The sequence below is a fragment of the Papio anubis genome, chromosome 1 (assembly GCF_008728515.1).
Source record: "Papio anubis isolate 15944 chromosome 1, Panubis1.0, whole genome shotgun sequence".
Taxonomy (NCBI): Eukaryota; Metazoa; Chordata; class Mammalia; order Primates; family Cercopithecidae; genus Papio; species Papio anubis.
In genome coordinates, this window is record NC_044976.1 from 23,478,364 (window position 1) to 23,502,972 (window position 24,609).

At 46.6% G+C, this 24,609-nt stretch overlaps 1 pseudogene; it reads right to left on the minus strand.

Annotated features, from left to right (window-relative positions):
- Positions 1–605: 605 nt before the first annotated feature.
- Positions 606–1,626, minus strand: LOC100999862 (annotated as a pseudogene).
- Positions 1,627–24,609: the final 22,983 nt, after the last annotated feature.

A 24,609-nucleotide genomic window follows, 5' to 3' on the forward strand; every position in this document is an offset into this window, starting at 1 on the left:
GGTACTTACTGCAGCCTCTGACTCCTGGGTTCAAGCAATTTCTCCTGCCTCAGCCTCCCAAGTAGCTGGGACTACAGGTGCATGCCACCACACCTGGCTAATTTTCATACTTTTAGTAGAGACAGGGTTTCACCATGTTGGCCAGGCTGGTCTCGAACTCTTGAGTTAAGGTGATCCCCCTGCCTTGGCCTCCCAAAGTGCTGGGATTACAAGCATGAGCCACTGCACCTGGCCAGATTGTTTTAATCTTCAGTATATAAGGGAAAAGATCTGCTATCATTTACCATCTAGGACTAATGGAACACTCTTTTTTTTTTTTTTTTTTTTTTTGAGACAGAGTCTCGCTCTGTCGCCCAGGCTGGAGTGCTGTGGTGCAATCTCGGCTCAATGCAAGCTCTGCCTCCCAGGTTCACGCCATTCTCCTGCCTTAGCCTCCCAAGTAGCTGGGACTACAGGTGTCTGCCACCATACCTGGCTAATTTTTGTATTTTTAGTAGAGATGGGGTTTCACCATGTTAGCCAGGATGGTCTCGATATCCTGACCTCATGATATGGAACACGCTTAAATATTTTAAATCTTTTTTTAAAAAAAAAACTTACAAAAATACAAATAAAGGGGGAGTGAAGAACAACTTTATTATATATTTTAAAAGGAATTTAAACATAACAAACCTAAATTTTTATTTCCTATTTTCCTGGTTTGGAAGGTACATACTTTAAATGGACAACAGTCTCTGAATACACCTAAATTCTCATCAAATGCTATGCATGGACCAGAAATACAGATTTCAGATTCAAAGTGCATCTCTACTGGATTCTATCTTCTCATCATTTCTGATTTTCCTTCTTGCACTTGCAAACTCAAAGTGCAATACTTAAAGAATTTTTTTAAGCAGAAACATGTGCACTTTATCGAATGCCATTGTAGAAAAGTGTGTGAGGATAAAGGGCTGATACAGGACTCGACTCAGGGGGGCAGGTCGAGGAATGGAAGGTGGAATGTGTGGGCGACAGGTTGTGGGCAGAGCTCCTGGCCTGGATGCCACCTCCTGTTCTATCTATAGACTTGGAAGATCAACACTGGGTTGACGATGAGCAGAATGCTCAGGAGGATGCCCAGAACCAGGGCCCAGACGTTCAGGCGCTTGGCAGTGGAGGCATAGGCCTGGTCCCCAGTTGGGTTGCCAACCATCTTCCCGTCCCTAGACTTCATGGAGTAGGTAACTGCTATGAAGCCCAGGCAGCAGTAGTTCATGAAGAGGGTGTCGAACAGGGACCAGAGGACATGGTCGGGCACGGAGGTCTCGCTGTGGATGTGGATCATGGTGGACCTCAGGGGAGCAGGGTTGTGGGGTACCCCCAGCACAGCCACCTCATGCTCCTCCTTGAGCATCTGATAGTTTGGGGGGCAGCTGGTGTTGGCGGGAGTGAAGAAGGTTTGGGTGGTGTGGTTCATGGTCACTTGAAGAACTTTTTGAAATTGTTAATGGCTTATAATTTTGTTGAAGACAGCACAATAACTGTAGACTGGGTTGGGCATGGTGGCTCACATCTGTAATTCCAGAACTTTGGGAGGCCAAGGTGGGCAGATTACTTGAGCTCAGGAGTTCAAGACCAGCCTGGACAACACAGTGAGACCCCATCTATACAAATAATAAAAAAATTAGCTGGCCATGGTGGTATGCGCCTGTAGGCCAAGCTACCCAAAAGGCTGAAGCAGGAGGATCGCCTGAGCCCAGGAGGTCGAGGCGGCAGCAAGCTGTGATCATGCCACCACACTCCAGCCTGGGTGACAGAATGAGACCTTGTCTCAAAAAGACAAAAAAAAAAAAGAAGAAGAAAGAAAACTGTAGGGTGATACTACAGTGGCGATTTATATTATTTTTCCATCATCCTCCTAGGCAATTCCATCATCATTCCATTTTATTATTATTTTAGTCTTTTCAGCATAGCTTAGAATAGTTAATAAGTGATGATGAAATAATTTCTAGGCTGAGGAAATGGCAAAAATTTTCAAGAGATAGGAAAAACGAGATCATACAATCCCATAATATATCTTAGATTTAAGAAGGTGTCCAATGGGCCCATGTGGTAATTGCAAGATAAAGTAATATTTTTCTATTTAAAAATAACATACGATTTCACTTTTTTCTTTGAAAGATCTTTAAGGAAGAATAAAAGCCATGAAATATCAGTCCTTACAACAGAACTGCTTAATAAAAAAACTAAACTAGAACCCTGATTCCATCCTGAGAATTAGGATACACTAAGCAAAAGCTCTACTCTCATATAAGAGCCTTAGTGCAGTGGCATAAAGCTAAGTCTTGAATTCTGAACTTTGAGGTAAAATGTATTAGGAGAAAGTGAGTGGAACTGTTGGTGCCATATTAGTTGGGGTAAAATAAGCTGCTATAATATGAGAAGACCCTAAAATGCAGTGCCTTTAAGAGCAAAAAAAGCAACCATATTCCTGCTCTCGTTCATATCCAAGGTGAATGTTTATAGTTGGCAGACATCTCGACTCCATGTGGAGATTCAGAGATTCAGGTTTCTTCCATCTGGTGGCTCCGACATCCCTTGGGAATGTGTTATCACCCTCATGGTTGAGGTCTCAGCTTGGGGGAATGGGCAGAGCTCACAGAGAAGACCCCGCCACTTTCTCAAGGCTTAGCCCAAAGAGATATGAGTCACGTTCTATTAGTAAGAACAAGGTCACGTGACCACTCTCAGCCCCAAGGGAGGCTGGGACTTGTGGTCAGGCTATATGTCCATGAAGGGGAGGAGAATGAACTTTGGTGCACAGCAAGCAGTCTCTGCCACAGGGAATGACATGATCCTTTGATCATGGCAGACAAGTCTATTTCAGCTCCTAAAGGCAAGAAATAACTGAACTACATTACAAAGCAGGAACTCTGGCCGGGTGCGCTAGCTCGTGCCTGTAGTCCCAGCATTTTGGGAGGCCAATGCAGGCAGATCACTTGAGGCCAGGAGTTTAAGACTAGCCCGGCCAACATGGTAAAACCCCATCTCTACTAAAAATCCAAAAAAATTAGATGGATGTGGTGGTGCATGCCTGTAATCCCATCTGTTTGGGAGGCTGAGACAAGAGAATTGCTTGAAATCAGGAAGCAGAGGTTACAGTGAGCCGAGATCATGCCACTGCACTCCAGCCTGGGCGACAGAGCAAGACTCTGTCTCAAAAAAATAAAAAATAAGCCCAGGCGCAGTGGCTCATGCTTATAATCCCAGCACTTTGGGAGGCTGAGGTGGATGGGTCACCTGAGGTCGGGAGTTCAAGACCAACCTGACCAACATGGTGAAACCGTGTCTCTACTAAAAATAGAAAATTAGCCAGGCATAGTGGTGCATGCCTGTAATCCCAGCTATTTGGAGGCTGAGGCAGGAGAATCTCTTGAACCCAGGAAGGAGACAGAGGTTGCAGTGAGCCAAGATTGCACCATTGCACTCCAACCTGGTGACAGAGTGAGACTCCATCTCAAAAAAATGATAATTACTAATTTAATTTAATTTAAAATCATAAATAAATGGAAAGCACTAATTCTTAATGGGTCAAAGTTGAGAATCAAAATCACCGTGGAAACTCCTTCTTATTTAGTTTGACTGAATCAGATGCTCTGGGAGATGACCCAGGCAAATACATTTTTTTTTTTTGAGACAGAGTCTTGCTATATTGCCCAGGTTGGAGTGCAGTGGCGAGATCTCAGCTTGCTGCAACCTCTGCCTCCTGGGTTCAAGCAATTCTGCCTCAGTCTCCTGAATAGCTGGGATTACAGTCACCTGCCACCACACCTGGCTAATTTTTTTGTACTTTTAGTAGAGACAGGATTTCACCATGTTGGCCAGGCTGGTTTCGAACTCCTGATCTCAAGTGATCCACCCACCTCGGCCTCCCAAAGTGCTAGAATTACAAGGCGTGAGCCACCACGCCTGGCCGGCAAATACATTTTGAATAAATTCTCTAGGCAATTCCTCTATGATTAAGAGCTTCTGTTTATTAGAGTAAGAGAGGTAAATCCAATGTCTAAGGAGTCCCTTTCTGTAGTTAGAGGCCTTGTGTGGGGATTTGCCTGGCTATGGTTTGTGTCCTCATGGTGTTCCTGAGATTGTATCATATCCCGGCCGGGGATCCCCTCCCCAAGACCAGATCTGGCCCTTAGCAGGCTCTGAGTCATTGTTGAATGTATTATTTTTACTCTCACAACCAAAAGAGTGGGAAAGTCCTCTGAAATGCCATTAAACTAACAGACAGAAACTCTGTATGTCCCTTGACGCAATCTGGTTTCAAAAATAAGCACAAATCTCATTTTGTGCTTATTTACAAAAATAAGCACAAAAATGCCATCTCAGAGAAAAGGCATTTCAAAAGTGTCCCCTCCCATGAAGTGAAACCATCACCGTGAGGCCAGGGGCTCCTGAATGAGCTGAAAGATGCGAAACTGTAGCACCACTCTCTGCAACAGCTCTGTGCGCAGCAACGTACCTCTACCCCGTCCCCAGTGGGTGGGACTCTCTGGAGCAGAGCTCCCCCAGCTTGAATGTGAAATTGCAGATCCTGTGTCAGTAGATGTGAGGGTGGGCACTGAGATGCTGCACTTCTAACAAACTCCCAGACATGGCCAGTGTCACTGGTCCATAGACCAGGCTTTGAGTACTGAAGTTGTAGAACGCAAATGAGCAGGCAAAAGTAAGATGTCTAAGAGCAAATGCAGAGACTCCTACCTGGCAGCTGAATCCACAGTTTACTCGTTCCCATTGGGTCCCCTTTCCTCCCTATTTCCAGCCTCTTGTCTCTGGGGACTGGACAGATTTCTGTTCCAAACTTGAGGGTCTTAGAGCACCCAAAGATGTGATCTAAGGTGAAAGGTGAAATCTGGAGCTTGGAGTCCTTTTCTCTACAGAGAATTATCTTCAGACATCCTCTGGATGGAACAGAGACCTAATGAAGTCTTTTCTCAATGTCCCCAAGGCCAAGAACCTCAGAACAGGCAGAAGGAGGTTGTTCTCTCCAGCATAAAGAAAGGAACTATGGCGGCTGTCCTGGGTCCTCTTCATTTGCGACATTTAACAGACTTTATGTCCGGACCGTATGTATTCCCAAGTTCAAGATGAATGCACCGAATCTCTCAACTGGGAAGAACCGTGGTGTCCTGGTTCAAGGATATATTTTCCCAATTGAAACAGACAGACACAAAATAACCTAAGGCCACAAAGTTAATACTATTTCCATGTTTCTGGGCTTCTAGCCTAGGCCTAGAGGTTTTCCCAAGAAGTCACACTACCTACCAGACTTGTAGGAATGGAGGACAAGCTGCATGCCCAGCCATCTCCCTGCCTGGCAGCCAGGCAGAAGGGACTACTGGCCGGGGACCATCCTGGGTTCCCTGACTTGACCCCCAAGCTGCTTGCCTTGCAGAATGCCCTGTTTAATGCTTTATTCCTCCCAGTGTTTCATTATTGATTCAGACCCTCGCTGCCGGGTCTGACCAAGCAAGCTGTGAGCGTTTGTCTAATGTCAACTTCATCAAAAATGCAGGAGTTGGGGTTTTACTCGTCTGCGCGCTACCTAGATGGTTTAAGTCGATGATTAGTGGTTTCTGTGAGCCAAAGAGGGCGCTGGCAGCCCACAGGCTGGTTTCTGGCTTCTCTGAAGCAATGCTGGGTCCCCAAAGCTCTGGGGAACCCAGCAGCCTTCATCTCGTTAAGGTGGGGATGAGGCCTGGGATGAGGGGATTGACTGACATCAAGAGTTAGGAGCTTGGGCGTGGTTTTTTCTTTTTTTTTTTTTTTTTTTTTGGAGACGGAGTCTCGCTCTGTCACCCAGGCTGGAGTGCAGTGGCCGGATCTCAGCTCACTGCAAGCTCCGCTTCCCGGGTTCACGCCATTCTCCTGCCTCAGCCTCCCGAGTAGCTGGGACTACAGGCGCCTGCCACCTCGCCCGGCTAAGTTTTTGTATTTTTTTTCAGTAGAGACGGGGTTTCACTGTGTTAGCCAGGATGGTCTCGATCTCCTGACCTCGTGATCCGCCCGTCTCGGCCTCCCAAAGTGCTGGGATTACAGGCTTGTTTTTTCAAACAATTACCAGCCAAGTTTAAAAACAAATCCAGCAATGCATTATTATGTTGTCATTAAATATTACAGATGCAAATCTAATGAGAGAGAAAAATGTCTATTCTTTCATCTATTTAAAAATGTTTATTGAGCACCTATTATGTGCTAAGCACTAGAATAACAGAGGTTAATGAGGCATACAAGGTTCTAATTCTCATGGAGCTGAAATTCCATTTAAGAGAGAAAAATCAGGCTATAAAATAGAAATAATAGTACTAACAGTAAAGGCTTATTGAGTACTCACTATGTACTAGGTAATATTCTAAGCACTTCACACAGAGAATGCTTCTATTTTCAAGGTATGTTTTTAAAGCCTATATGCATATTTGCTCATAGAAAAAAGACGAGAAGGAAAAAACATTAAACGACATTATCGTCAGATTGTAAGTTTATGGAAGACTTTTATTTTATTCTTTTTGCTAACCTGGATTCTCTGAATTTTCTTGGAGGAGAGGCATGTTCATGTGTTGCAGGAATCAGTCAGGAGAACGTGAACCAGAGGTAAGAAAAAAATTTTAATTAAAAAAGTTGATTAATTAATTAATTTAAAAAGAAAATAGAGAGCCTCAAAATGCTTCTCATTTGCTGCCTGATGTCTCCAGGCTCCAAGTATATGAGGTGAGGGGCTGGCCTGCTCCAGTCACTCTGGGTTCTATCCCAGCTCGGAAATTCACCGCCTCTTCGTCCCTGGAGGATGGAGTCACTGGACAACCCTCATACTGTGGCCCAGCACTGTTTGGCTTGTGGTCAGGGCTCGGGGAGGGCTGAGGCATCTGAGGATTGAGCCTGTGGAAAGGAACCCTGTAATGCAATGTGCCCAGATGGGCATTGGGAGCCACACTCCCTCCTGGAGGTGTGTAGGTACCAGGGTTCAGCCTTTCCTACTCATGAAACTCCAACCAGATCCTGGCAGCAGGGGCTGCCGGCCAGCCCCACTGGACCCCTGCCCCGGCCAGGGAAATGGAGGACAACGGCTATGCAACTGTCTGCAAGTCCCGGTGCCCCTGAAGGCCCTGCTGGGCTGCTCTCTGGCTCTGGGGTACCCAGAGGGGAGACAGGAATGTCTACCCCACAGTGATCACGGTAACCCCAACAAGTGTTACACTTGGGGAAATCCAGCTCTGAGTTCTTGACACACAGGGAGGCCTGACACCAAACACTTGACATTTCTTCATTCATTCATTCGATCCTCAGTATTATCATTATCATCCTCCTTTTACCTATATGGAAACAGAGACCCAGAGAGGTCAAGTCACTTGCCCAAAGGGATCATCAGGCTGGAAGGCGGACTCCAGATCCCACACCATAACCACTCGGCAACACTGTCTCCCATTATCTGTCTGAGATCTCTGGGGACAGCGCCGTAGAAGGCTCTCCCCCGAGGACTGGACACATGAGGAGGAGAGCAGCTCTGGTCCCCGAGGAGGCAGCAGAACACTGAGTAAAGGGTAACAGGCAATTGGTGTCAGGCAGTCCTGGCTTTGAATTCTAGCCTAGACACCTACTCGCTGTGTGACCTTAGACAATTCATTTTACCTCTCTGGGGCTCTGTTTTCTCATCTCTGCAACAGAGATGTAATGCCTAACTTTTCAGATTGCAGGCAGGTTACTTTCAACACAGAAAATTACTAGTATTGATTGAACACCTGCTACATATTCCAGAAGCTGTGCATAGCACATCACGTGTGTTATTTAACCTTTTTAATACCCTAGGACACTATGATTATCTCCACTTTACAGATGAGAAAACTGAGGCTTAAATAGGTTAAGTACTTCAGAAGGTTACGAGAAAGCAGCAAAGCCAAGATGTGAACCCATGTTCTCTAAGGGCACAAGTCCTAGGCTCAGCCCATCTGCCATATGTGCCACCTCTGCATCAAATGAAATGATGCTTGCCAAGGACTCACGTCAAGTAAAACAGCTGTCATTGCAGGGCCACAATGTGGACAGAGAAAATGCATTTGCACCTGGCCCAGCGCCTGGCACGTTGGAAGCCCCCAATAACTGTGTGTATTAATGGTTCTAGTTGTCTCAGGCATGGCAAGGCTACCTGCAGCAGCCGAGACTTCTTCGACTTTTTGTTCAGCCCAGTGAGGGCTCCAGGTCCCTTCTCCCCAAAATTCTACAGTTGACTTGGGAAGTGAAGAAAGACACAGCTGCTGCAGTTACATAACTGCTTCCTCCTCCGCAAACCAATGAGAGCCGATAGGAGCCGCCTGAACCCCTTCCAGCCCTAATGCACCTCCAATCCTGCACAGGATTGGCATGAGGTGAAACATAAAGAACGTGGTTCAAGTGCTGTTTTATCGAAAATGTTCCTAGGCCTAGGCTGCCCACAGAACTTTTTCTGTACAAACATCACCAGGGGGCCCAACATCCCTCCCAGGACAGGAGTAGATCTTTAGGAGGCTCTAGATCCTGGTGTCCCCGCATGCAAGAAGTGTGTGTTTGTGTTCTCCATCCATCCTGCATTGACCCTACATCTGAAGGCCAGTTGCTTCCCCGTGTCCATCAGAGGCTTCCAGAGCTCCTGCCTGATTCCAAATGGACTAAATCCATTATCAAGTTCTCCCAGCCCCTAAGACCTACATAAAAGACAGATTTGTTACAATTGGAAGGGACCCTACCAACATCCCATTGTGATCTATTCACTTTACAGATGACCAAAGGCCCAGAGAAGTTAAGTGACTTGGCCAAGGCCACACAGCTAGTGAATAATGTCACTGAAATTAGAACCCATATCTCTTGGCACCTAATTCAATTCTGCTTCTCTCACTGACCTGCTTCCTGAGCACCCAATAAATGGTAATTATGTATTACATGATAAATGATGACTCCAGACTTTGCGTCTTGGTGATGTTGGCCTTGACTCTGAATCCGAGAGGTTTTACACAGGCCACAGAGGATGCTTGGGTGGTAGCACTGCACAAAGCAGAAGGGAAACTTCTGGAGGAAGACCATACCTCCACGCTCAGGATGGAGCCACATGCTCAATGTATTCCAATCCAGGATCCAGTTCTTGCTCCGCCCTCTTAGGCTAGTCATTTCCTGTGTGAGCCCCCAGTTCATCTGCAAAATGAAGAGGAAAATTATTTATGGGCTCACTGAGAGGTGATATAGTTTGGATGTTTGTCCTCCACATCTCATGTTGAAATTTGACCCCCCATGTTGGAGATGGGACCTAGTAGGAGGGGTTTGGGTCATGGGGATAGATCCCTCATGAATGGCTTCGTGCTATCCTGCAGAATGAGTGAATTTTTGTTCTACTAGTTCACAGGAAAACTGATTGTTAGAAAGAGCCTGGCACCTTTCTCCCCTTTCTCTTTTGCTCCCTTCCTCTCTCATTATGGGACACTCTATCTCCCCTTCCCCTTCTGCCATGACTAGAAGCTCCTGAGGTCCTCACCAGAAGCAAACGCTGGAGTCATGCTTCTTGTACAGCCTGCAGAACTGTGAGCCAAATAAACCTCTTTTCTTTGTAAATTAGCCAGTCTCAGGTATTTCTTTATAGCAACCCAAATGGACTAAGACAGGAGGAATAAGTGAAATACCATGTAAAATGTACAGTGCAGTGCCAGGCTCAGGACATGCTCAGAATAGGTGGGGCCAACATCCTCCTGGTCCCAATGTAGAGAGGTTTGTGTGAGAAGATGAAAAATAGGATCAAAAGTCATCAGATCTAAGACAACATTGATCATAAAACACACCATGAATTTATGCACCACTCAGAATGGAAAACATTGCAAAATAAACTATGACTCAATGCTTTCTCACCACTTAGAATTTTGATTACATGCTTAAAGAAAGCTTTTTCAACTTAGACGTGGGTTTTCATCTATCCCTCTTGCATATACACAAAATGAAATAAAGCACCTAAATTTGTTACCATCTCCCTAAAATTGCTTCATATTCAAAGCCAGGCTCTTCTGAATTCCTTTCAACTTAGAGTCATTAGAGTTCATGTTTTCCCACACAATAGTGTCCTCTTACCTTCAAGAGCCCTGGTGACGTGGCATTTTCTAAATGATTCCATGAAAGAAGTTAAAGCAAGGAGTGCTGGGCTCTTACTCCAGCTTTGTCATCGTGTGGCACTGGCTCACTTTTGTGTTTTTTTGGTTTGAGGGGTTTGTTTTTTGTTTGTGGGGATTTTTGTTTGTTTGTTTATTTTTTAATAATAGAGATGGGATCTTGCCAAGTTGCCCAGGCTGGTCTTGAACTCCAGGGCTTAAGCGATCCATTGGCTCACTTTTGACTCCTGTGTGGGCAACACGGCTAAACATGTCAGAGTCATCATTTTCCCACATCCCTCCCCCAACCATTTTGTTACTAATTTCCCCTCGGATTTTCTACCAAGCCACTCCCTCCCATTCTGCAAGTGTTCATATGAAAGCTTTTCATGTTTGCCCAGGCAACAACAACTGTAAGACACCACTAATCACAAGACACATGCAAACTCCAGAGGTGTAAATACGTGGAAATATTTGCTTTATAGAATGACTGATTTTGATAACATTTGTTAAGTCCCCACTATGAGCCAGGCCCCATGCAACATTTCGTTTGTTTGAGTTTATTATCATTATCATTCCTTTATAGATGAAGACACAGAAGCTCAGAGAGGTAAAGCAATTTGTCCAACGTCACACAGCTAATAAGTGACAAAGCCAGGATTGGAGCTTAAGTCTCTTTGGCCTTGTCACCATGGAAGAGATGGATCCTTTCCCAGGTATTTCCTCCAACCTGACTTCTGAGTCCAAGGGGTTCCTGCAAAATTAAATCAGTCCTGACCTTGGGAAGCTCTTCCCATCTTTTGGTTTCCTTATTTTAGAGAGTAATAACAACAGTTCTCTGTGCCAGGTGTTATTCTAGCCACTGTGTGTGCCCAGCACACATAATGTTCCCAAGTCCCTGATGGAGTGGGTCCTATCCTTAGCCCCATTTCACAGATTAAGAAACTGAGGAGGTGCGGAGAGGTAATGCCAGGTACACAGCTAGGAAAGGGAAGGGCTGGGATTCAAATGCAGGCATTTTGGCTGCAGATCTCCCTCTCCTAGCCCACCCCACCCACCATGTCCCCAGACTGGCACAGGAAACCCTCTGCAACCCCAAGCCCCCTCCCCAACCCCTCCCCATCCCCGCTGCCCTGAATCCTGCTGACTTTCATAGTGGCCAGGCCCCGCTCCCGCTGGGCTGTCAGCCTCAAGGCAGATGGATGGCCTTCCCTGGCTAGGCTTGGCCTCCCAGTTTCTTCACACTGTACCCAAACACAACACAGTCTAGCGGCCCTGGCTGCTCTTCAGAAAAATACACAAGGCGGGTGTGGAAAGAAATCTAATTAGAATTCCTTAGAGCCCCAGCTCTTCCTCTTATTACATTAGCCCCCTTTGAAGTGGAACTCGGCTCATTATAATAATTTGAATGCCAAGGAATTGTCTTATATGTTCCTGTCTGAGAAAAATTGCTTTTACAATTGCATTTATGCATGTCCTGTTCTCTCTCCACTGGGACAAAGGACAGCTGTCGATGCCAAGTGCTTCCTGCTTTGGAGAAGAGCTTGGGGAGGGTCCAGGGGATCTGCTCCCCTGAGGGCTGGAGCTGCTGAGGTACAAGTGGTGGGAGCCCCACATACATGAGGGGGACGGGCTGCTTAGGTTTCCTCCAACATCCCAGCCATGGCCCACATCAGAAAGCTATACCAGGACATGGAGGCTGGTGGGGAACTTTACAAAGTCCAGGCCAAAGTCTTCACATGGACTGAATGACCCAGAAAAAGAGATGCTCAAACACAGACCTCCTGGCCCGCATCAGCCTCTCCTAGCTGTAGGTACCAGCGCCCCACCCCCAGAGAGTCTGATTCTTCAGGCCAGCAGAGGGGTACCAGAATCTGTGCTTTTTTAAGCCCCCCAGGGTAATTCTGAGATGCAGCCAGGTTTGGGCCCCACTGGTCTGGGGGTGATTGGGGACCCTGCTGTGGTGCCTTAGCTCTGATGCCCATCCACTGCTCCCAAATCTCCAAAGGGGGCCACTGGACAAAACAGCATTCTCTGCTGTTACAGAAGGGGATTCAAGGACTCCCCGTGTTACAGAAGGGGATTCAAGGACCCCATGGGCCAGCAAAATGCTGCAGGGTCTGTTTGGCGGCTGTCTTTGTTGCCCTGGAGTCTAGGAGAACCGTCCCCCGAGAGCCCCTGGGGACTCCTGTCTCATACTGGCCTGTTTCCAGACACCTCTGGTTCAGTGATCATGTTTTTGTGCCCTTTATTGAGGACATAAGCAGGAGGTAATATTTGCCCTGAAAGTCCTAAAAGAAATGTGGTTTTTGGGATTCTGACATCTGCCCATCCTTTTTGACCTAGTTCAAGTCTCACCTCCTATTTTTAAAAAAAGGCCAGGTATGGTGGCTCACACCTGTAATCCTAGCACTTTGGGAGACTGAGATGGGTGGATCACTGGAGGTCAGGAGTTCAAGACCAGCCTAGCCACATGGTGAAACCCTGTCTATACTAAAAATACAAAAATTAGCCAGGTGTGGTAGCAGGTGCCTGTAGTCCCAGCTACTTGGGAGGCTGAGGCAGGAGAATCGCTTGAACCCGGGAGGCAGACGTTGCAGTGAGCCAAGATTGCACCACTGCACTCTAGCCTGGTTGACAGAGGGAGACTCCATCTCAAAAAAAAAATTAAAAATTAAAAAACCCTTTGCCAAATTACCCCAGCCCCATACCTGCCCCAGGCCTGCTATCCTTTTTCTGGCCCCTACAACCCCTATTCTCTGTATTGACCCCCAGGCCACCACCTGACCACGTCCCTGGCTCTCTGTGGCTTCTCACTCTCCCTGATCTCTACACATTATTGGGGCTATGGAGATTCAAAGCCAGCAGTTTAATTTTATTGCGTGCACTGTCTATAGTAAATGGAGACCCAAAATGGATCTTCATAAAAGCCAGACTGGGCCAGGGTCTTCATCAGAGTTCTGATCTATTGTCCCTTATGAGATCCCCGTGGGGCACTGGAAGCTCAAGGACCAGGGCCCATCATTCCCTCTGTATAGATGAGGAGCCTGAGCCCCCACCAAGGTCACACATACCAGAGTCCCTACTCTTGTCCTCATCCTTCATCCACCCAGGTGGCTTCTTGTTCCCTCTGAGTAAGCAGATTAATGCCGGGGTGTTCCTCCCTCCTGAGCAACTATTTCCCACCCAACAGATTCTCTGAGAAGATTCCACGCGTGCCCCCCACCCCACCCTCTTCCTGCAGAGGAAGGAGCTGTGGAGTCAGAGGCAGCTCCAACCCCCTGGGCTGGTCCCAGAGAGTGTGGCCTGGACAGGCTCTGTGCAGTGACGGGTCATAAGAAGAAGGGGACACCATGTTCTTGAAAAGAATTGTGGTCAGAAAAATGACTCAGTCTCAAGGGTCCTTTGTGCTCAATAGAGCTTCTCTCCAAGTCACACCCGCTTCCCTTCCTGACCCAGGCAGGGACTCCACAGCTTGGGGTGTAATGAGCTACCAACAACAGTGATTTTCCAGTGACTCTTGATCCTACACATCTCCTTGAATACGAGACCCTAAAAAGAACAAATCCAAATATCCAATTCCTGAAGATGTTTTCACCAGTGATCACTAGGCTAACCCTGACATGGACTAAATCCAACCCTTGCACCAGTTTGCAAAGAATACTCCTGCTGTGATATTCCAGATGATGTCAAAGCCTGGCACACCCAGCAGCTTGCAACAAAACAACCACAGGGTGCAGCCTTTCAGACTACTCTGCTTCCTTCTTCTGGTCTCTCATTCAAACCCTTAATTACTATGTATACACACTGCACCCTACTGTGAGACACACATACTGCAAAACCAAAGACTCAAGACTCAGAAGGCATTTTCCAAAGTCTTCTGAATCCCTTCCATTACCTTTAACTGTGAGTTGCCAAAGCACATTTGATCACTGGTGACCCCTTTATCCTTGCAACAACCCTTGGGCAGATTTCATATGAGCTTGGCATCACATAGGCCTGGGTTCCATCCAGTCTTGGCTCTGCTACTCTATGACTTTGGACAAGTCATATAATCTCTAAGCCTCAGTTTCTGTATCTGTACAACGGGAATGATGATGCCAGCAGGTTTACTCTAAGGGTTTACTGAGATCAATATGTAAATGTCTTATCTCAGTGCCCGGTGGAGATTGAGTACAATGAATGCTAAGCATTACTATTATCCATCATTATCATCATTATCGTTATCTTCCATTTTACAGATGAGAAAACTGAGGTTCGGAGGGAAAGTGGTTTCCCAAGAGACACACAAGTACATAAGGAGTTCCAGAGGCAAACATATCTCTCTGATTCTACCTTCTGGGCCCTTTTTATTCAATGATGCTGCAGAGTTCAGCCTTTAGGGTGAATTTAGGAATGAAGACCCTGAACAAAACAAAGGCTCAGGAAAGATCAAGGGCAAATAAGATAAAGTCACAAGAGGACACCACAAAGGAGCCAGGTGAAGAGGGAGGTCTCCAATGATTCCTGCCATAGCTCCTCATTGACACAAAAACACAAAGAAACATTAGGAAAAAAAAAAAAAAAAAGATTGGATGGGGGAGGGGGTAGAAGAACAGGAACCTCAGAGACTGAGGAAGGGAGCTGGAACATTAAACCCCAAACCCATCCCAAATCCACGGGTCCCCCTCAACACTCCCGAAGTTAGGTAGACCCCCAGCGCCGGCCCCTTTGTGGATGGAGAAATAGCTGATGATCAACGCAAAGGACTAAGCACTGCTGCCAGAAGCCACCAGCCCCAGAGACAACAGAGGCTCCCAAATTCCTAGCCTCTGATCTCTGCCTCGGAACATTCTTGGGCCAAAATAAATGCGGGAACCCCATGGTGAAGTCTTGAAGCTGGAAAAAAAATCCAACATGTCGCCCAGTGCAGCCCAGTCCTTCCAGGCAAAACCACACCAAAACTATTCCCGACAGATGCTAATTAGATGAATGGTTTTAAATTAAATAATAGGGAATGGGCAGAGCAAAGGGTGCCAAGGATCATTGAAACAGAAATGCTGTCCAGGGAAAATAGTGGTAAAGACCAGAATTCCTCATGCGCACACAAAGGAAGCGCGACGCAGGTCGGGACTTGTTGAGACCCCAGGAGCTGATGGTGGAGCAGAAGCTACTCGTCCCCAGGCAGCCAGGTGAGAGCTTTGGCCTGAGCCCCTCCGATTTTCAGCCAAGCTGCTGGTGTCTTCCTTCCCCAAAGGTTCACCAACTACAGGAGAAGGAAGAGGCCTTGAAGCCCTGCAGGGGCCATCTCTCCAGCTTCGTCTCCTCCCCTCCAGCTTCCCTCTCCTCTAAGGCCAACACATAGTACTGCTTTCAGTTCTTAGAATGTGCCACACTTTCCCTCCTTTGCAACTGCAGTTCCCTTTGCCTGGAACATCATTCCCTCAGCCACCTCTCATTCCCGGTCCTCTTGCTAACTCCTACCCTTCCTGCATGCCTAGGTTTAATCCTGGGAAACCATGTGCCACCCTCTTCCGCAAAAAGGCACAGGCTCCTGCTGTCAGTGCCTGGGGAACTCCCTGTGTCCCACTCCAGCCCAGAGCATGTCAAAAAGAAGAGATGAATGCTAATTTCCCATAGTGTGGTCCACCGCTTCCATTTTTGAGGCAGAAAATAATGACCAGTGGGTATCTAATGTGCCCTTAAAGATCTTTTTTTTTTTTTTTTTTTTTTTTTTTTTTTTTTTTTTTTTTTTGAGACAGGATCTAGCTCCATTACTCAGCCCAGATCTATCTCTGTCTGCCCAGTGGTGTGATCACAGCTCACTGCAGCCTCAGCTTCAACTGCCTGGACTTAAGCGATCCTCCCACCTCAGCCTCCTGAGAAGCTAGGACCAGAGCCATGCACCCATGCCAAGCTAATTTTTAAATTTTTTGTAGAAACGATGTCTCACTATGTTGCCCAGGCTAGTCTTGAACTCCTGGGCTCAAGCGATCGTCCCACCTCAGCCTCCCAGAGTGTTGGGATTATAGGCATGAGACCCCGGGTCTGACCAAGATCTTTAAATAGTAATAAAACAGATATTTATTAAGTTCATCTCATGTGCTGTGTGCTGTTCCAAGTGCCTACACTCCCCATCTCAGTTAAGTGCACACCACCCCATGGGCAGGTGGCTGCCATCATTATCCCTTTCTCATGGGTGGAAATGAAAATCAGAGAGGTTGAGTAACTTGCTCAAGATCACAAGTCTGGACTTGACTGCAGGCCTGGCTGATCCCAGAGCCCAGATTACCAGCCTCTCCCCCGAAACCACCTCAGAAACCCCCTGGTGTGTAACTCTAAACCGTGCCTGCAGCAAACTCAGCCCATTTCCTCTTCTCCCATCTTAAGTCCAGATGGGGTCTGAGTGACGCTTATCTCATCCCTTGTCATACAGCTAGAGCCCCACAGAGCCCTGGGAATGTGGAACTCCCCATGGACAGAGGGCAGGAGGAAGTGACCGTCGGCCCAAAGGGGGCTTGATCCCCGGGGTCCGAAGGTGCCGTCTGGCCCTGGCTGCCACATGCCTCGTGTCCACAAAGCAGAAGTCACAGGGACAGGGAAGGAAGCCCGGCAGGCAGACTGTCATCACAGGTGGTGTGTCCTCCTATCCAGGGACAAGCAGAACTAGCCAAGATTGCCTTCTCCATGCAGCCTCTCCTGATTCCACACTTGTGACTTCGTGTTGCCAGAGCACTCTGCTGGCACACATGCTATGATCTTGACTCTGTATGCACCCCGACGCCCAGCTATAAGCAGCTCTGCCTTTACCTAACCTTTCAATTGCTCGATTGCCTCATCTGTAAAAACAGATGAGGATGTTAATAGCACCTGTTTCACGGGGTTATTGGAAGATGTGTGTCCATATACACACACACACTCATCAATATAGATGAGTATAGATTGTGTGTATGTACACAGGCTTAGAACAGTTCCTGGCATATAGTAAGTGCTTAACAAACATTACCTGTTCTTATTCATGTTAAGTGGCTATGACAATGTGCCAGGGAAGGACATCACTTGTAATGACAGGGGATAACACCTGCTACAAAATCAAGCTGAGGTTCCCAAAAACTGGTCTGTGAAGCAGCCTCCAGGGGGCTGTTTGTTAAAGAGGCAGACTCCCAGGTCCCACTCCTAGACCTAATGATTTGAAGTCTCTGAGATGGAGCCCAAGAATTAATATTCTTACAACCTGTCCAGGTGATTAGAACAATCAGCCAGGTTTGGGGCCCACTGGGCTAGACCAGGTGTTTCCCCAGCAAATGAGGGTGTGGACTCTGCTGCCATTCCAGAGCCAAGAGGGGTGCCTTCCTTCCTACCATCCATCTCTCCTTTCTTCCTCCCTTGCTTCCTTTTTTCATCAGCATCTTGAACTTCTCTCTGCGGCTGTTCTTTTGCTAGAAGAACTCCAAGCGGACCCTGTCCTGACCATGTGAACCCTGAGTACACGGAGTCTTGTTTTCCATCTACTAAATGTCATTGGCCAGTTTACTTTTCATCCCCTGTACAAATAAACGTTGGCTACAAACGTGACTTCTACACGGCCCCTAGATGGCAGGGGCCATGTCTGCTCTACTAGAAAGATCCTTGGAGACCATGTATTCCAACTTCCCTCTTTACACCTGAAGAAGCTAAGGTCCAGAGAGGATAAGTGATTTTTACAAGGTCACACAGCAAGCAACCAGAGCAGAGATGACAGCTCAGGTCTCTGGCTTCTTAGCCGCTGCCCTTTCCATTGTCACAGGCATACCCCAGAACCACTCATTTATATATCCATTGTCACAAAATACCCCAGAACCACTCATTTATATATCAATCGTGAGTATACGCATTACAAAGTTTTATTTATTGAATACTCCAGGTACTAGGCGTGGTGCCAACTGCTTTACCTGCATTCTCTCATTTCAGTTTCATAAACAGTTCATAAATGAAAACATTATTATCTTCATTTCATCTCTGGGACAACCGAGCCTCCAGGAGGTGAAGTGACCTGCTCCAAACCACAGAGCTGGAAAGAGCCAGGATTGCAACCCAGGTCTGTCTGATTGCAGAGCCCAAACTCCTGGCTCTTATGCTGGTCCTTGAGCTCTTGCTTCTCACCTCAAAACCTGCCCTTCCATGTCTACTCTGTGATGCTGGGGCGGGGACCCCATAAACCAGGTTTCTGTTAACCAGCTAGTTTGCCTCGGCCTACAGGGAACTAATGGGAGGCTGGAAAGCCTGGAGGAAGAAAGGACTCACCCCCTTCGCTTCCTGTTCCTGAAAGGATCACCCTCGCAATGCTCCTTCACCCTGGCAGGAGCAAGTTCTTCCTAAGCAGCAGCTGAATCTGCTTGCAGTTTTTCCAGCAGTTGCAGAACCAGCTTCATTGCCTGTCTTCCTTAAAAGTTTGGGTGCAGGGCCCACGTGGCCTTTCCTCTGACATTAGGAATACCAGCCCCAGCTGCGCAGTACCCGCTCCTCAGAAGGCCAAGTTTCTCTAATTCCCACTTCTTCCTTTTGTTCTCCCAGCTGTAGGGGCTGTTAATTCCGTGATACCTCAATATTCTGTTTTGACCCTTTTGGTTACTTAATTAACAACCTCAGAGGCCGGGCACGGTGGCTCACGTGTGTAATCCCAGTACTCTGGGAGGCCGAAGCGGGTGGATCATGAAGTCAGGAGTTCAAGACCAGTCTGACCAACATGATGAAACCTTGTCTCTACTAAAAATACAAAAATTAGCTGGGCGTGGTGATGCGCACCTGTAATCCCAGCTACTCGAGAGGCTGAGGCAGGAGAATCGCTTGAACCAGGGAGGCGAAGGTTACAGTGAGCCGAGATCGCGCTACTGCACTCCAGCCTGAGCGACAGAGTAAGACTCCGTCTCAAAACAAAACAAAACAAACAAACAAACAAACAAAAACTTCATACCTAGTTAACAATTCTTTATATTAAATTGTCTCCTTCACCTTGGCAGCCACAGGGCTTTCTGGGAGCAGCAGCTGAATCTACTTTATAGTTTTTCCAACAATTGCAGAACAGCTTTATTGCCTCTACCCTCACCCACCCCAGACCCCACACTAGCCTGCTGGTGCCTCCTCCTCAGAGGCCTGGGTTCCGGTCCCATGGGCCTGTGGGCCCAGAGACATGGGCACCAGCCAAGTGCACCTGATGGATGTGACCAATACATTACACGGCACAGTTTAAGTCACTAAAGATGTTTCAAATAACAAGAGGGCCTGTGTTAATGGGCAGAGGGCTCAGCAGGAAGCATTTTTATTTTATTTTATTTTTTTATTTTTATTTTTTTGAGGTGGATTCTTGCTGTGTCACTCAGGCTGGAGTGCAGTGGCACAATCTCAGCTCACTGAAATCTCTGCCTCCCGGGTTCAAGCAATTCTCCCTGCCTCAGCCTCCCAAGTAACTGGGATTACCAGTGCCTGCCACCACGCCCGGCTAATTTTTGTATTTTTTAGTAGAGACAGGGTTTCACCATGTTGGCCAGGCTGGTCTTGAACTCTTGACTTCAGGTGATCTGCCTGCCTCAGCCTCCCAAAGTGCTGAGATTACAAGTGTCTCTTGTAATACAAGAGACGCCGTGCCTGGCCAAGAAGCATCTGTTGACAAGCAGGACTGTCCAGAAGGAGAAAGTCTGCTCCTTGCTACAGAAAGGGCTGGGGCAGCAAACTAAGTCCAGTAGGGTAGACCAGACCTGGTGTGTGACTAACACTGCCCATTAACACTGCCTGGGATTTCACCAAAGAGGACATATAAATGGCAAATCGGCACATGAAAAGGTGTCCAATGAAATTTCAATAAAACCACACGGTCCCAACACAAAGAAATAATCCATGTTTGTGGTGATAGATATACTGATGACCCTGATTTTTTTCATTACACATTCTATGCATGTATCCAAAAAAAATCACATGTACACCATCAATTGGTATAATTGTATGTATCTTTTTTTAAATTAAAAAAGCAATGAAATGTTACTACATACCTATCAGAATGGCTGAAATAAAAAATAGTGACAACATTAAATGCCAGTGAAGATGCAGAGGAACTGGATTGCTCAGATGTTGCTGGTGGAAAGGTAAAACTGGACAGCAAAACTCAGAGAAACAGTTTAGCAGTTTCTTTGAGAACTAAACATGCAACTATCATATGGCAATTGCAATCCTGGGCCTTTATCCTAGAGAAATGAAAACTCATGTTCACCACACACAAAGCTGTAAAGAATGTTGATAGCAGTTTTATTTATAACAGCCAAAAACCGGAAATGATCCAGATGTCCTTCAACAGATAAGTGGTGAACTGTGGTATGTCCACACCACAGAGCACAACTCAGCCATAGACAGCAATGAATCATTGCTACGAACCACCTGGATTAATCTTCGGAGAATTATGCTGAATGAAACAACTCAATCCCAAATGGTTGGATACTGCACAATTCCATTTATATAAGATTCTTGATATAGCAAAACTAGAAATGGAAAACAGATTAGGGGTTGCCAGGAGTAAGGGAGTGCATGAGGGATCTTTATGGAGATGTGAGTGTTCTGTATCTTGACTCTATCAACGTCAGCATTCTTGTTCAGATGCCTAACATAGACAGATAGATAGATAGACAGACAGATAGATAGATAGATAGATAGATAGATAGATAGACAGACAGACAGACAGACAGACAGACAGACAGACAGATAGATAGATAGATAGATAGATAGATAGATAGACAGACAGACAGACAGATAGATAGATTGATTGATTTTTTTTTTTTTTGAGACAGAGTCTCGCTCTGTCACCCAGGCTGGAGTGCAGTGGCGCGATATTGGCTCACTGCAACCTCCGCCTCCCAGGTTCAAGCAATTCTCCTGCCTCAGCCTCCCAAGTAGCTAGGATTACAGGTGCATGCCACCATGCCCGGTTAATTTTTTGTATTTTTTTTTAGTAGAGATGGGGTTTCATCGTGTTAGCCAGGATGGTCTCGATCTCCTGAACTTGTGATCTGCCCACGTCAGCCTCCCAAAGTGCTGGGATTACAGGTGTGAGCTCTCTCTCTCTCGCGCTCTCTCTCTCTATATATATATACACACTTACTATATATATATTTTATATATATGTATATATATATTTTATGTATATATGTATATATATATTACTCCTGGCAACCCCTAATCTGTTTTCCATTTCTATGTCTAGTTTTGCCATTTCAAGAATCTTATATAAATGGAATTGTGCAGTATCCAACCATTTGGGATTGAGTTGTTTCATTCAGCATATACATATATATACATGTATATACACATTTATATATATACACATACATATATACATACATATACATACATAAACCTACATACACACATATACATATATACATATATACACATATACATATATACACACACACACACACATATATAGATATATATAATTTTTTTTGAGATAGGGTCTGGCTCTGTCACCCAGGCTGGAATGCAGTGTTGCGATCTCAGCTCACTGCAACCTCTGCCTCCTAGGCTCAAGCAATCCTCCCACCTCAGTCTCCCAAGCAGCTGGGACTACGGGTGTGTGCCTCCACGCCTGGCTAATTTTTGTATTTTTTATAGAGACAAGGTTTCACCATGTTGCCCAGGCTGGTCTGGAACGCCTAGGCTCAAGGGATCCGCCCACCTCAGCCTCCCAAAGTTCAGGGATTACGGAGTGAGCCACAGTGGCCAGCCGATACCCTACCATAGTTTTGCAAGATGTAACCATTGGGAGAAACTAAGCAAAGAGAACAAAGGATTTCTCTGTATTATTTTTTACAACTATAGGTGAATTTACAATTATCTCAAAATCAGAAGTTTAATTAAGAAAGGAAACCCACCTGAGAGCCCTTTCAAAATACCACCTGAGTTGGGAGACTGGGGTGAGGCTGAAATATGTGGTGTTTTTTTTTTTTTCTTTGGTATACTGAGTTGAAAACCACCTGCTTGAAATTATTTCTAAAGTCCCTTCCACTAAAAAGTTGACATTTTTATGTGAAAATATACCAAAATCCGAACGTCTTGTGGATTCAGGCTAGAACTGTTCCCTCCCAGGCTGCCCGGCACAAGGAGAGAGAGAGGCCTGAGAGACAGAATCAGGATGTGACGGGGGGGTGGCTCGAGGCGGGGGTGCAGCTCTCTCTTTCACGGTCCAAGGACTTCCAACCGTAAGACTCAGTGAAGCATAGCTAGCTTCAGTGGCCAAGGGTGGGATTAGAACCCACTTTCTGGCTCCCTCCTTGTGGTCGGGGCTCTGAGGGCGACCCCTAAACACTCCCCTGTTAAGTGTCAGAACAGCTAGAAATGGTTCTAATTATAACCAGGAAGTTTTCAAGCATGTGGGTGGAAAGGAATGCCTATTCATGTAAGAGCCGTTCCTGCCACACAATAACCCCTCACCAAGTGTTCCTGGGCCAGTGTTTGAGAGTGACAAATGGTGCACGCACCGGCACAGATATCACACCGGTGAGAAACCCCAAGTTTCTGGAGCGAGAACAATACGCCAAAGGTCTTGAGGAGGGCAGCGTTTTAGGTTACAGAGTAGCTTGGGGTTTTGTTGTGTTTTTTCCTTCCCCCTTCATAATTAGCCAGCTCATTAGCCTCTTCTCCATGCTAAGGAATCACTGAAGACTATGTAAGGGAGAGGAGTCATCAGAGAAGATGCTTTACTCCTCAGGGGTCCACAGCCTCCCACTCTCTCCCTCCCTTGGCTCTGGCCACCAGACGAGGTTTCTTTTGCCACTCTGAACAGAGAGCGGTGAACTTGTGATCCGGAGCCAGCTAACTTCACAGCTAATGTGCCGAGCAGCATTCCAGCCAGCTTCTGGAGCCAGAGCAGGGAGGCGGACGGGCCCCAGGAGTTCGAGGTCCGGGAAGCCGAAGCACCACCAAACAGAGCGAGGTTCCAACTCTCCCTCCCAGGAGGGCCGGCTGTGTCCCAGCAGCAGCGCAACCACTGGGTCCCGCTCCAGACGTGACTATTTCCTCTTTTTCGGTGTGTCCAGCAGCAACCTCGACTGCCAACAACAATGTGAAAAATAACTGCAGGGCCGGGCGCGGTGGCTCACGCCTGTAATCCCGGCACTTTGGGAGGCCGAGGTGGGCGGATCCCGAGGTCAAGAGATCGAGACCAGCCTGGCCAACATGGTGAAACCCCGTCCTCACTAAAAATACAAAAATTAGTTGGGCGTGGTGGCGGGCATCTGTAATCCCAGCTACTCAGGAGGCTGAGGCAGGAGAATCACTTGAATCCTGCAGGCAGAGGTTGCAGTGAGCTGAGATGGCGCCATTGCACTCCAGCCTGGTGACAGAGGGAGACTCTGTCTCAAAAATAAAAATAAATAGATAAGTAAATAAATAAATAAATAATAACTGCAGGAGGCTTGGGAATAGGCATCTTCCTCTACTGTCTGTGCTGGCCACTTGCAGTGAGTCACTTCGCCTCTCTGAGCCTTCCAGAGGCTGTCTCTGTAGAGCCTTCCTTGTCGTCATTTAGGAGGGTTAGAGGAGATACTGCACAGTGCCTGAGAACAGAGTGGGAGCTCTGAGAGCAGAGGTGATGGAGATGGTCTACTTCTAACCTCCAAGGACCCCACAGGCCTCTCACTACTGAGCTCAGGTCCTCTGGGCAGCTGAGCTCTTCACAGCTCCCACCTTAATAGGTTTGAAACACCGACAGCCATTAAATATCATGTTCTCGAAGAATATTTAGTGCTATGAGGAAAGGCTCCCAACAACTCCTGAGTAATAAGCACAGAGAAGCAAACTCTATACGTAGTAAGTGGCCAGGACTGTTACATGTAGAAAAAAAGACTAGAATGAACTCCAACAAAACATGAGCAATGGCATTCCCTGGGTGATCAGAGGATGGGAGTGGGGGTGCACAGGGGTGGTTATTTTCATCATTACATTTTTTTTTAACATTTATGAAATTTTCACCATGAACATTTATAATCCATAGAAGTACTATTTTATGTTTATGTGCTATATAAAATGTGTTTACAATATATATGTAGAATATAGAAGAGCTACCTATTTTTAAATCTGGGCCTACCTATAGACTTGTTTGGGGGAAAAAAAGCTGGATCTTCTTACATTCATGCGCTTACCTGGCATTGCTCTGGATGCTGTGGGGGGTGTGGGGGTGCAAGAGACCCAGGCCTGACCCTGAAAAAGCTCAACAGTCTAGCAAGAAAGGAAAGACAGGTGTTACACAAGAAGTCTGGCCAAAGTATTCTGGGAATCCCAAAACAGGAGGATCAAGGAGGGCCTCTTAGAAGAGATGTCATTGAGGCTGGTTTGGGAAGGAGTTGTAGGAATTCCAGGAATTGCAAGATTGGGATATGTGGCACTATTTCGCTTCACGGTAACCAAACTGGGACAGTGGTTGGGGGCAGGAAAAGCTAGGGCTTCTGCTCCCTAACCTTCTACCACCTGC